Source organism: Pituophis catenifer, unplaced genomic scaffold, assembly GCF_029215685.1.
Source record: "Pituophis catenifer annectens isolate HBS135680 unplaced genomic scaffold, rPitCat1.0.hap2 SCAF_3, whole genome shotgun sequence".
NCBI lineage: Eukaryota > Metazoa > Chordata > Lepidosauria > Squamata > Colubridae > Pituophis > Pituophis catenifer.
The window spans coordinates 5934865-5949790 of record NW_027256883.1 but is presented as its reverse complement, the minus strand read 5'-3'; the positions used below and the strand labels follow the sequence as shown (position 1 = coordinate 5949790).

Genomic DNA, 14926 nt, shown 5'->3' with positions numbered 1-14926 from the left:
AGCTGAAATGTAGCTGTAGAAAAATCACTGATTTACATTATTATCTTTATGCGTACACATTCATACAAACTAGTAATGAAATGTAAAATTTGTTACTACCGGTTCTGTGGACGTGGCTTGGTGAGGAGTAATGTGACTGGGTGGGCGTGGCCAACTTTTTTTTTTTTTTTTTACTTTTAAAAGCATTTTTTCGACAACCTAAGAGAAAAATGCTTTTAAATGTTTTTTTTTAAAAAAAGCCTCTGATGATTGCACGGTTCAGCTGGGCATGTGGAGGAGCGGCAGGGATTTTTGCTACCGGTTCTCCAAACCACCCTCCGCCATCGCTACCGGAGCAGACGATCCGGTCCGAACCGGGAGCACTTCACCCCTGATACACACCTATTATACCACAGACAGTCCTCACTTAATGGTGGCAAGTGGAACCAAAAAATACATCACTTAGCAAACATTCATGCACATCTATCATATCGCAGGCAGTCCTCAGTTAACAGTGGCAAATGGGAACAAAACCTATGTCATTAAGCAATGCCATCATAAAGGATGACATCATGTGACCACACCAACTTATAATGGCATTTGTAGCGGTCCCAATTGCCATTGTTAGATGAATCCCATGGAGTTGCAACGTCCCATGGTCACGTGATTACCATCGGCAACTTTCTGCTGGCTTCCCCATTGACTTGTTTGTTGAAAGCCATTAGTGAAGTTATGGTGATCGTGTGACCATGGGGCACTGCGATGTCGTAACTGAAAGATGACTGCCAAGCACTCAAACTGCAAACATGTGACTGAAGGGATGCCGCTAGAGCCATAATTACAAGTACCGATCCTAAGGACCCCTCATTCATCACTCTCATAACTTCAAAAGGACCCTGAACAAGTGGTTGTTCAACAAGGACTACCTGTATTCCCTTTTGTGATAAATATTGTTATGTAGAGTGGAGAAACAAAGGAAGAAACAGTAAGGAAAGGGAACTAAATCCATGAGATAATGGAAGAAACAGGAAATAAAATAAAATCTAGTTACTTCACTTCCATTTGCTATGCCTCTCTATATCTTTTTATCCTTATAAACCAATTTCCTTCTACCCCATCCGTATAAAGATTAAGGTATAGTTTTCCCTATCCAGTCGTGTCTGACTCTAGAGGTCGGTGCTCATCTCCATTTCTTAGCTGAGGGCGCCAGCAGTGTCTGAAGACATTTCGTGGCCATGTGGCCAGCATGACTATATGCCAAGGTGCATGGAATGCTGTTACCTTCCCACTGATATATATATCTACTTGCGTTTGCATGCTTTCAAACTGCTTTATAAATCAATACTTAGGGCACAATTACATTTTCCTAAGGTAGACATTTTACCATGGATAAACAGCTGTTTTGGACAGTACCCATAATATGTTCTCCAACCTACCTTTTAGAGTTAAGGAAAGAAAAATTAAATCAGTTCCTAAAATTTCCATTTCCTTTCAGAGGTGACAGCAATACAGTTTTTACTTCTAACTTCTACCTCTTATTGTGTAATCTTTGTTTCCAAGGACAGAAAAATATCATCTAGGTTTAAATAGGTACACTCTTAGATTTAAGACAATAGTTAAGTACTCTGTTGTAAATATTTTTTTTCCTAGTCAGGTTCAAAGTAGGGGTATTATCACTCCTGTGGCTAAAGCAACTGTGACGGAAATAGTGGGATCTCCTAACACATATTCACCCTTTCTGTAACACTTCTCTGTGCAAAATTCATAACTGGGACAGGACACAAAAGTGAATCAAATCTAATGGCACCGTGCAGCCTTTATAATAGCAGCAAAAACCATTTCTCATGCTCTGGCTCATTTCACTGAGTGGTGAAAATCACTTTTGGTGAATTTTTCGAAGATATACAATTACAATTGTGTGTGTGTGTGTGTGTGTGTGTGTGTGTCAAAGAGTGGTGTGTAAGAATAACATTTCAAGCATTCTGCTATATATATTCCATAATTATGGGAAGCAAGTTTAGAAATGAAAAGGTGCAACACCTTAAAAATCTGTTTTCTATGGTGATGACAGAAATAAATCACCTGTGAGATTCCTCTGATTAATCCATTCTTGAGTGTTCAGCTCATATGCTGAAACTGAGCTGTACATCCAATTAACAAAAACCCTCTCCTCTCCCTTGCTGGAGGAGTTCATACTAAACCGGCCTTATTGGGGGGGGGAGAGGTAGGCATTTATACAATGACGAGATACTTCAAATTTACCTCTAGAGGAATAGAATTTGTGTAACTTGGTTTGACAAGCCCCAGTGATTTGCACTCTCAAATTGTCAAGTCACATATTCATGGCCTCAATTAAAAAGTAAGAGAAAGTAAGCGGCAAAAACATCAAAGCTGTGACAGAGATTAGAGAAATGTAGGCCAGCTCCCTTATGTGACGGTTTTAACAAACTATCTAATCACATAATGCATTTGATGGCACACGCTCCATCATTCCTACAAAAAGGTTCAACTATGAAATCAAAGGCGAGATAAAACGTTCAGGATTACCATTGTCAGACAGCAACTGCAAGAAAATGGTATCTATACGTAATCCAATTGTCAAATTGCTTTCTATGACCAAGGAGCACAGATAAAATCCCTTTTAACCACATAGAACAGAAAGAAAAGAAATGTTCAGCATAGGCTAGGCAAATATGCACAGGAGAATTAAAAGAGAGCATCAAGTAGTTACTGCCTGGCTCTTCAGGTTGTGTGGTTAGGACAAATAATCTGAGTAAAATCTGAATTTTAGACTATCCTTGAAATTACTTTCTGAGAATATTTTGAATTTTCATGAATCTATTAAGAGATACTTATCAAATATATACTGGATTAGACAGTGCAAAAGTCATTAATAAGAGCTTGTTTATTTCATACAAAACAAGAAGTTATGGTTTAGAATGGGAGATACTGTTTTTAATCTGGCGACATAATCCAAATGTAGTTATGTTTTCCGAATCTAGAATGTAGCTATCAAAAATACCCTGATGACTTTAAGGCGCAGAACTCATCATTTATTTCATCATTCACTATTTTTTGGTCAGATAATTTATTGTCCAATGTTAGTTGATACACACATAGACACACAAACACTGTATACTCGGTCTAATATATATCACAAAATCCAAAACCAAAATCCTAAAACACAATGTAAACATAATAAATTCCAATCCTAGTATCATAACCTGACACTTAAAAGGCAGAACAAAAGAAAACAGGATTAGTTGATGATACCTATTATAATTTCACCTTTAAAAGGCAGAAAAGTATGAAACTGGCCTAGACAGACTATCTCTTAGGAAATTATTAACATTGTCAAAGAGCAATTTATTCTTTAAACATATTGATTCAACCACAACTCTGCTTATTTTCTGCCTAAAACAAAAGAAACAAAACTTTCTACCTGGATTACAATATTCTGCATCATAATTTGATACCTAGCAAATAACAAGAGCCGTTTACTGGAAGTACAAATTATTTTTTTAAAAAACTTACCTGCCGAAAAGGAAAGCCTGGAAAGATCTGCAATAATAAGAACAAAACAAATCAGTATTCATTGTACTGTATCTTTTCACCTTATGATGCAATTTGAAAATTGGAAATACTATAATTTTTCTTGAACACTCTCCTATCCCAATTACCAAGTTTTAGCTGTTGGGTTAACAATCAATTTAGTTAAGGTTGTGATTATTATATATTTCAAAACAGTATTTAGGAATTAAGATAGCATGCCAACTTAATTTCTATCCCTTCCATATGCTCATATTTTACTGTGTTTATGAGATGCATGATCAATCAGTCATATTAATTTCACATATTGTACTGAAAAGTAAATACAGTACATAGTTAAATATTAATCCCTGAAATATTTAAATATTTTCACCTTTATTATTTGCTAGATTATAAAAAAAAAAAAACAAATAGTCAACTCCAATACCAAATCAAACTGGCCAGTGACTTTCTATCAATCCAATCCACCTGATAGGATTTTTGAAATGGGAGAAATAGGAGGGAGGAATATTAGGTATATTTGCTGCCTTGAGTTATAGATATATGGGGTATTATTATTATGGTTAGTCATACACCCAGCCAAATTTAGACTGGATTTAGCATTTTTATCCGTTTACTAAATCTTTCACAAAGACCTGGAATAGGCAAATGCCGTAATTGTTATTATTCAGTTAGACAATATATATTTGTAAGTGTTAAATGTCATGGTTGCAAACTGATTATAATAGATTATATATTATACTGTTTAATAGATTATCTGAACTGATGGTCCAGAGATAAAGTTACTGTGTTATCTTAGTTGCCACCATACTTAAAAGATTAGGGTGCTAAATAAAATTTTGGGGGGGGGGAGGCTAGAAGCAAAATTAGACAGGACTTTGGTTATTTATTGATAGGCTTCAGGAAAATACTAAATCAGAATTTTTTTCTTAAACGAACTTACTTTTCCATAATTTCCAATAGCCATATGGACTTTACCAGAGCAGCATGGATTTCTATTGCTAACTTCCATCTCAAATACATTCAATATACCACAAAAAGGTACAGAAAGAACAAACAGCAGAAATAGCTCACATAAACAAGAAATGATAATATATGCGTTCAGTTAGGCTTATAAATCAAAGTGTCATGTGGTAAAACTTGAGAAAATTTTAACGAATGGGGGAAAAAATTACTCTCAACAATTTACAGCATATTTCTAACTCAATTTGAAACATGTGTAATGAAAATTTAGTTACTACTAAAAACTGCAAAGAAATGCCCTTTCGCATTAATTATCAAAATGTAGTTGTGGTGTATTTACTAGAAATAATGTTATGAATTTCTGAGAAAGGTGAGATATGGCAGAAGTCAAACACTCTTAAAAATATTTTTCTTCTATTTCTTTTTAAACTGAATTCATTCTGATGCCAATTGTTAAACTCTGGAAATAAACAATACATTTGGAAAAGTAAAACTCAATTGTTTATTGAGCTCTCATTAATATCGTCATTCTTTTGACTGCATCCATTGTCCTACAGCATATTAAAGATTAGTTATACTATGCACTCAGATTACTGATTACTACCACTAGTCAGGGAAATTTGGAAGCTGCAGACCCCAAATATCTGAAGAACACACAGTTGGAATAGTTGTGGCAATAACAGTGAGCTGGTACAGTGGAAAGTCTACTATGAACACTAAAAGTTATCATAATTATTATGAGCTGGTATGTAAATTGTTTCCTTGCTTCAACGTATCAGGCAGTGATCCATATATTTGTTACCTCTATTTTAAGCCCACGAATAAGCCTTTGAAAACTTCTTAAATTTTTAGAACTTGCCTGTCCATATATGGCCATTTGAGTGTAATCTTTTCAGTCTTTCTTTTTCATCATTTGCTTAAGTATCTTCATGACTCTCATACTTCCAGTCATCAGTATACATCGATAAATCCAATTCTTATAATTTAATACAGTAATCGTATTCTCTGTAGTGTGCATACATATTTTATGTAGCTTGCAGGTTGTAGATAATAATCAAGCAGAAAAGCTAGGTCTGGCCTGGCATGAACGAAGAGGCAGTGTTCAATTGTCTCTGAGTCACACGTTTATTTAGATCATGTATTAACTGTCCATAACTCAGGAGAAGCATGACAGTAGCACACAATTTTATATGTATACTCCATGTTCTATGACAGTGATGGCTAACCTTTTTGTTGCTGCGTGCCAAAAGTGTGGGTGCAGGAGCACAACAGCGCACGTGCGTGCCTGTACCCATAATGTAATACATGTGCAACCCCCCTACACCCTGCCCCCTGCACATGCATGCGCAACCCCCCATGCTCCCCCCCGCACATTCACATGCAACCCCCCCCGCCCTGTTTTGGCCTAGCAGGCCTCCCTGCAACCTCCTGGGACCAAAAACGGGAGACGGCCCGTTTTTGGTCCCAGGAAGCTGCAGGGAGGCCTGCTAGGCCCAAAATGGACCGCGGAGGGGCGCTGCCCCCTGTGCTCATCCCCACCCCCGCAAACCCCCTGGGCATGCACATGTCTCCCGCATGCACCCTGCTCTCCGTGCATGCACAGCAGAGACCCAAAAATCAGCTGGCCGGCGGGAGGTGCGCGCCCATGCAGGGTGGACCTGAACTGGGTGACTGCTTGTGTGCCCGCAGAAAGGGCTCCAGGTGCCACCTGTGGCACGTGTGCCATAGGTTCGCCATCACGGTTCTATGAACTCTTAAAGGAAAGCATTTGGATATAAGGATGTCAGAAGACCACACGGTAGGACAGCAGTTTGTTCCAGGAAACAAAATAGAAAGCCTGAGTATTTAAAAAAAAATTCCTCAGTAAGACATCTGCTTACTAACTAGACAAGCTAACAGATTGAGAGAAATACTTGTAAGGAAACAAGAAACAGGCAGGCAGGAGGAGCTCAAGAAGGAAAGGCCTAAAGCTGCCTTTGGCAACAGATTTCAAGTACAACGGTCGACATGCATGTAGCCTTCTTAAGGAAATAGCCTTCAGATAATTTCAGATTATTATTTTTTATACAACACACTAGCTCAGATCTTTACATCAAATATTGTGTTTAATTTTATTTTAGCTATCATTTCCAAGTGATAAAAATTATGAAATTTAAATTGATCAAAAAAGATCGAACTAATAACTAGGGATATAAAATAGACATAAAAAAGAAAGCTCCAAAAGATTTTCAATGTGTGTAAAAACATACCACCAATGATATTAGAGGTAGTCCTCGACTTACAACAGTTCATTTAGCGACCATTCGAAGTTACTATGGCACTGGAAAAAGTGACTTATGATTGTTTTTCACGCTTACAGCCATTGCAGCATCCCCATCGTCACGTAAGCAAAACTCAGGCGCTTGGCAGCTGACTCATATTTATGACGGTTGCTGTATGCCTTACCTGGGATTCCGTCTGCTTAATGGCCACAGCTGTGAGCTTTTGGGTTTGCAGTTGCTGAGTGAAGCTGTCACATGTGACATCTCACTTAACAACCCTTTCCCTCCACAAGCAAACCTCCGGTCCCAATTGTGGTCATAAGTCAAGGACTACCTGTAAAATTTTTGCCCCCTATTAAGGCCTGAATCCAGATTGCCACAGGCAGGCCAAGATAATGCATTTCATTTCATTTATTTATTAATCAAATGAGTATGCCAACAGAATCATAAGAATCTTGATGGCTGACAAAATCTATCATGTACATAATTGTACCATGTATCGAGTCCCCCCTTTGGAGACTTCCATTGCCCAGGGCATCTGGATGTCTCTGAGAGTCAATTCTGCTGCAGAAGGTACAGCACAGCCTTCTGCTACGCCTCCCAGGAGTGGGACTGAAACCATCTGATTACTTTGTCAAGTAATTGTTGCTCATAGACTAACACTAACGATTAAGGAAAAGGAAGAAACTGAATACTTTTTGATATGGGACTTATTTTATCAATGGCTGGCTAATAAAAACAGAAGTTAGAAACGTAGATAAAAGAAAAGGATTAATGATACAAGAGAGGTTTGCCAAAATGGATAAGCAAATATTATTATTGCCATTATTATTATAGAACTAATACCAATGTAAAGAATATTGTTGTAAACACTTTATTATTTCCTAAAAATATTTGTACCCAGACAACACACTGTTTAACTAAAAAATGAATTTTTGTATGTTATAAAATAAAATAAAAACTTACCAAAAAAAGAAGCAATTGTTGCTTGATTACTTGAAGATTAATTCAAGTAACTGAATTACTCCAAGTAACACAATTTGATAAATACTTAATTAAGATTAAAATGTTAGTTTAAAACACCTTTAAATCTGAAGGGGATGAGAAGGCATATGTAAATGCCACTATAATCAATATCTTATTCACTGAAAAACAGGCATCTTCATGAATTTTGGTGGGGCTCACATTTACTAAATATTTGTCCAGAATGTATTCATTTTATTAAATTTGTTTGCAATTCATCTTGCTGCAGGGCGACTCTGGGCAGCTTACAACATTCAAATGAAATGATAGATAGATAGATAGATAGATGGATGGATGGATGGATGGATGGATGGACGGATGGATGATGGATGGATGGATAGCTGATGGATGGATGGATGGATGGATGGATGGATGGATGGATAAAATCACATTAAAATTGCAATAATGTACAATTATAACTAAAGATGGGGAGGAAAGGCTTTGCATGAATCGCATGAAGTATGAGTTAACACTTCTCGTGTTTTGCGTATGATGCAATGCATCAACTCTAACTTAAAAATAAGAAATAATAGGAAACGTATTTACACAGCCAACAGAAACCCTGGAAAGTATCGACTGAAGCATATTTATGAATTCTACGACCCAATAGGAAAAGGTATCACAATATTTCCAGGGCTTGCTGAGATTCTGAATGTGCTGCCAAAGAACAAGCAGTGGCCTCAATGACCTACAACTGTTTCTAGCTAGCTATAAAAGGACCTGTTTCTATGACACGAAATATCCAATCATCCGTGAACAGAGCCTTGTTTGTACTACATGACATCCTTGGTTTATCTTTGAAATGGATCAGTGGTTTACCATACATCCACATACATCAAAGACAATGCTTGTGACAAAGGACAAAGGCCCCATACTCTAAACTGCAGAGAGTCAGAGCAATCTGAAAGTATATTTTTGACAATGCTCTCCTGGATTTCAGTGTTATCACAGAGCTCAAGGAACGCTGAAGCAATTTGTGAACTAAACTGCAATAGTATCAGAAGAGCTTTTAAAAATAGAAAAATATTCAAATTATGGTCTTTTCATAATTCCTCCATCAACCCATGCATTGGCAAGAAAGAATGCCAATTACTTACTCAAACTTCAAGACTGGCACTCAAAAGCGCATGGCTAATTGACCCAAGATGGTGAAATTTTGAACACAAGAGGAAATGAACTGGATTCACCTTACAATGTTTTTTCAAACAATCTTGCTTTCAAAAGCAAACATTTCTTTGAGTTTGAAAGAGCTCAATTTACTACAGACGTGGGCTTGCCAAAAAGCCAGATAAAACAATGGCACAGCTCCTGTGACTTTGCAGAAACCTCATTTGAGTAAATAAGAAGGCAAAGTAATATACAGATCATAAATATGAGAACAATTAAGGTCTGTAAATTAAGTTGCTGCTAAAGACTCTGGACACCATATATTGGCTGCAAGAAAGCTCCTACTATACATTGGTGATCTTGCCAAATATACCTCTGCTACTGGCTAGAATCTAAAACCCAAATAGATTATACTATCCAATAGGAAAAGGCCTCAGAGATTAAGGGCAGAAATATTTTCAAGTACCCGGGATTTACAGAATGCCTCTCAAAAGAAATAATCAATTTCAAGTTGTAGAAAAGCAAACATTTCACACAGTAGCAACTGTGACTTAGTTGACATGTCATACATATTTTGATCCCTGTCGATTCTGATTAATTTAGGAAACAATATTTCGGCATTGGGCAGCATGTTTTATGTAACTCCATTCTGAAATATTGAACTGTGGATGAGGTGTTTGTGTCTATAAAACAAGCCCACCTACTTAGCCTTTTAAAAGGAAATCTGATTCTTTGGAGTGATGGGGAATTCTCATCTGCTTTAGTAAAATGCATCGGTAACCGAATCTTCCTGACTTATGAGCAATACTGAGTCTTCCCGTTCAGTGATTTTAATTTTGATGTAAGGCCGATTTGATTAAAATCAAATTGGCCCTAATTACCCGGTTTCCCCGAAAATAAGACATCCCCTGATAATAAGCCCAATCGGGCTTTTGAGCACATGCGCTAAAATAAGCCTCCCCCGAAAATAAGTCCCCGCCCCGAAAATATTTAAACACAGAGCTGGAAATCAGGTAAAATGGCAAGAGGAGCCCCATCTTGCTCCACACGCCCCAAAATAATAAGACCTCCCCGAATATAAGGCCAAGCGCTTATTTCGGGGTTCAAAAAAATATAAGACAGGGTCTTATTTTCGGGGAAAACATGGTATGACACCTACAAAACTGGTATAATACTGATTCAATATAATTTAATGCTTTAGTAAACCATTTCAGCCAAGTAATTTCATTCTGGTGCAGACTGAATCTCCTTTGTCCTTTTTTCCAACATCTTTTTTCCCCCTCTGCAGCAACAATAAAACAAATAACACAACTTGGGAGCTGTTTCAGTGTGTTCTGGAAAATAATGATTTTGCTTTGGACTTATCTACCACTAATGGTCTCAAAAGGTAGACAGGCTCGAGGCAGGATTACTCATATTTCTGTTGTTAATCAGTTAACAGCATCATTCAAAAGGGAGGTAGGGATTATTCAGCGTTTCTTAATGCCTAGCATGCTACATCTGAGTTCAAGGTAGAAAAACTACCCAGAAAGCTCTTCCTACAGTCCTGGTTAATTGGACCGAGAGAAGGGCAGTATCACCAATGGCAACATTATTTTGTTCGCTTCTCTTTTAGGGGAGGGATGTCAGTCAAAAAAGAAAGATATCTAACTTTGAACTTAAATTGGTGAATTTTAATCTCGGAAGAAGAAAGGAAAAATCACATTGTGCTCTAAACCATCCATGGCATCATTGTATATCAAGGTTCAAAAAGCATAAAAAATCTAAAGCAAAAGTTTGAATGTTGAAATTAGTAAAGGGTAACAGGCTTCATGAGAAGCATAGTCAAGAAGAAAATTTAAAATATTACGGCACTTTAAAAAGAAAAGATGATGTAGAAACTGCTTTTCAAAACGTGGAGAAATAATGTAGTAGATAATTTGCTTCTTTAAATAGTCTCTCCAGTAGCTGTGCCACACACACACACACACACACACACACACACACACACACACACAACACAGACCTCTGGAGGCAATGCTCCACTTTCCATCTTAAAAGAAGTGCTCTCAATTCATTACAAATTCCTGAGACTGCTGTCAAGCCAAATTCATTCCTGGTGTGGCTGAATTTGTCAACTGTCTCAATAATCTAACTGCTTGCGGGGATTTCTAAATCTTGGCTCCTGATCTTCAGAAAATTGTGAAGTATTTGCAAAGGTCGAAAACTAAAGAGCAATGACAACAGTTACGTTTTCAAAACTAATATAACGGTGTGCCTATGAATGAACCTATCCAGCATAGCACTATGTCTGTGTTTAAACAGTTGAAGTGTATCTTCCGGTAAATGTGCTGGGCAGATTAATTAATTTGCATACATTAACATAACGACACTGGGGTTTTTCTCAATATTTCATAACAATTTTTAACTTCAAAGATTGGTATTAATTGTCTCTTTAGTTGACAGGGGTATCTCTTGACAAGAAAAAAAATGTAGCTTTTGAGCGTATGCATGTGTAAAAATATATAGTACTTGTTACAACGAATATAGAACCCAAATTAAATTTTCCTAATTTAATCAAAAGGTTTGCATTTATTTCTGCTCCCAGGTACTACAGGAATAAAGCACGTTGCAGGCCAGCAGTCAAAAGGCTGTGCACATCTTCATCAAATATTTTGCTTAGGGCACTTGAATGGAAAGGCAATTAATATATTTTATAAATGTTATCACACTTAAAGGTTGAAGCTGGTAGACCAGGAACTTGAGTACTTCAATTTTCATGTTAAGATGCAAGCAGCTTTCCCGACCTAATCTGTGTACAAATGCCTTGAAGCACTCTTCCAGCAAATTAGGAATACTGTATTAAATTTTCCATTTAGGAAATCACAGCTACATTTCGGTCTTTCCTCCAAACTATTACTCTGCTAATAATACTATTTCCCCTATATCATGGGGCAGAGCTCCCCCCTCCCCCCGTTAAGCTTTCCAGTTTTGATAAGGAATAAGATCCAAGCCAAGCATTTTTAATAAGCCAATAACCAAATGAGAATGCAGTTTTATAAATGCAAAGATGGTACATGGGATCAAGTACATGGTAATCTGGGAGAATAAATTAGTAACAAGCTATGGATGAGATTTAAAAAATAAATAAAATAAGCATGACAGTTTAATCTCAGAGCTCATACTCAAAAGTCTGAATTGAAATGCCTCTCAAATCTTTTTATTTCTTCTTCAATCAAGCTGCTTCCACCAAACTTTCAAGCAGAGGGCTGAAGGACGGCTTGTTCACCTTGTCTTTCAGTGGCCATCTGTTGCAGCGAATATAGGCTACATTTAATCATATATTATGCATACAAATAGAAGAGACGCTCCAAGGGTCTTCACAAACTACTTAAATTATTTCGTATGGTTTGAAACTTATTTCAATGTTTCTAGTTAGACTGAATTATTAGGAATACAGTAATACTTCTATTTATTAGGATATTTTTTTGGAAATTAATGGTTCATAATTGGCTTTGTGCACAACAGGTTGCTCTTTTGAAAAGGCACTGCACAGACTTAGCCTGAATACATCCACCACTGGCGGCTCTGGTCCTGCAGGGGGAGCTGACCCAGGCTGTGACTTCCGTGCGGGTGCTGGTGGTGGGCACCGGTGGCATCAGCTGCAAGCTCCTCATGGACCTGGTGCTCACTGTCTTCGCCCACATCAACATGGTGAGACCTGGGAGGCACGCAAGCGGGGGGGGATAGGCACTTCTATGGCTTGGCGCCTTCTGGCCGCTTGTGTTCTACCCTGCCCCTGAGGGAGGGGAGGGACTTGGTGGCACGCGAAGGGAGCCTCTCTCTGCCGGACTCCCGGCTGTGAATGCACAGGCTGCCTGGGGCCTCCCGGCGGGCTCTCTAGAGGGAAGGCTCAGTTGGCCTCGGAGCCGTTGTTGGGCAATGCCGTTCATGCGCTACGGAAAGGTCATGATCCTGGGATACCACTCGGTTGGTGAGTGGTGCTCTGCCTGGACAGAGGGGGAGGTTGTCCGCTGGGTGGGCACCATGTGGCAAGAGGTGCTGGGTGGCTGCTCTCTTGCGAGTGGGCTCCCAAAGAGCCAGGCACAGGGACTGGAGGATGCGGGCACAGCCTCAGGGGCAAACACCTCAGGGGCAAACAGCTGACGAGCAGCCATAAGGTGACCATGCTCGCCACCTCCTGCACCTCCCAAGTAATAAGGAAACCCCCCCCCCAAAAAAAATAAGGCCAAGCCCTTATTTCGGGGTTCAAAAAAATAAAAGACAGGGTCTTATTTTTGGGAAAACACAGTGTGTGTGTGTGTGTATACACACACACACACACACACACACACACATATATACACATATACATAGGAGGAGGGGGAAGAGGAGGAGGAGATGATTGGTGAAAGGCAGTAACTACACCCTACGATACTTCAGGCTAGTCAAAAGGCAGCACCAGCTTATTAGCAACTTACCACAATATAGTCTTTCTATGCAGGTTTTGCTCATACAAAGATTTTTTCCCCCACTTCAGTCTATTATATTGAATTGTTAAATCCACACAGTTAAAAGTGTTGCTCATCATTTCCCCCGCCCTCCAATTTCACACACAGCACACAACACAGTAGCCTTTGCTTGTGAGTTTATCCCAGGCTCCAGCAAAGCTGGTGAAACTCCTTTTGTCTCCTTTCACTCCAAAGTCCAGCAGAGCAAACAAAAGGCATCCATCACTAAGTCTATTAGCTTCAGCTGACGAGACAATTCCAGCCTGCCAGATGGGTAAACGTATTTTGCTAACTCCGGCTGCAGCCACAATAAATCCTAACAGGGCAACGGCCCTTTTGAATCTCTTCCTGTTCAAAATTTTGTGGGCCCCTCCTGTTCACCTGAAGGTTTCCTGGTCTAAAATTTAATTTTTATTCCTACATCAGTAAGCCTCTCTGAAACTTTCCCTATGTATTATCACAGAGAGAAGCACGTAAGATGTAATGAAGCTATAATTTTCCTTTGGTGAAAAAGGGGTATGCAGCCCCATATGCAGGATTCCTCACAGGATTCCTCAAAATAACTTGTAATAGAAACTACTTTAGGAGACAAATCCTTGGATCCCACCATATTAGATTACTAGCCATTCATCAAGGTACTTTTTTCTAAGGAAAATCCCACGTTTAAAATGGTGATTCAAATGCTTGACTTTTTGCATAATGAGTATTAGCTGGATCTGTTCTGTTCTGGATTTAAGACAAAAAAGAGCCACAGTTGCAGGGGTGGGATTCAGCCGGTTTGGACCAGTTTGGGAGAACCAGATGTTAATTTTAATCTGGTTCACCGAACCAGTAGTTGCAAGGGCTGTCTGACCCCACCCATCCCATCCCGCCAAGGAGTCTCCACGCAGCCTATTTTGGATGCCAGGTAAGTGCAGCACCCACACAGAGCCTGGGGAGGGCAAAAAACGGGCCTACCGGAAGAACCGGAAGTCCAGAAATGGGCCCAATTCTGGCCTCCGGAGCACGGAGGCCGTTTTCACCCTCCCAGAGACTTGAGGAAAGCCTCTGGAGCCTGGGGAGGGTGAAAAACAGGCCTACTGGAAGTCCAGAAAGAAGGCTTCTTTCTGACCTCCGGAGGGCCTCCGCAGCCTGGAGTGGCCATTTTGGCCCTCCCGGAGGCTTGAAGAAAGTGCCCCCCACCGTGATGCAGGAGGCCGAGTAGGCCACGCCCACCATGGCCACGCCCACCATGGCCACACCCACCCAGCAATTGGGCAGAGAACCGGTTGCTAAAATTTTTGAATCCCACCCCTGCAATTGCCCTGGTAACTATTATTGGCAGGTCAGATAAATTAGTTGTGCTAGATCACTCAACATAATTCTGTAACTATGACAGTACTATTCCTTTGATACAAATAGCCAGGCAAGGACTTGTATCTTTCCTTTATGAGCCCCCAAGCTAGTCTGGTTACACACACCTTAAAAACTCATCCTAAAGGGCCTTGTAGTCTCTGGCATAAATAATGGTTTGTCCTTTATCTCCTGTGCTTTTCGACATCTTCATGAAATCTC

The 14926-nt window shown here is 39.3% G+C and overlaps 1 protein-coding gene across 8 annotated transcripts in view; it reads right to left on the bottom strand.

Annotated features, from left to right (window-relative positions):
* PTK2 (protein tyrosine kinase 2) overlaps positions 1–14926 on the bottom strand; it is a 242743-nt gene that overhangs the window by 175457 nt on the left and 52360 nt on the right. For all 8 annotated transcript variants that reach the window (XM_070940302.1, XM_070940305.1, XM_070940306.1 and 5 more), the window contains one exon: positions 3514–3540. The gene's annotated coding sequence lies outside the window, so the exon portion shown is untranslated. The remainder of the gene's footprint in view (positions 1–3513; positions 3541–14926) is intronic.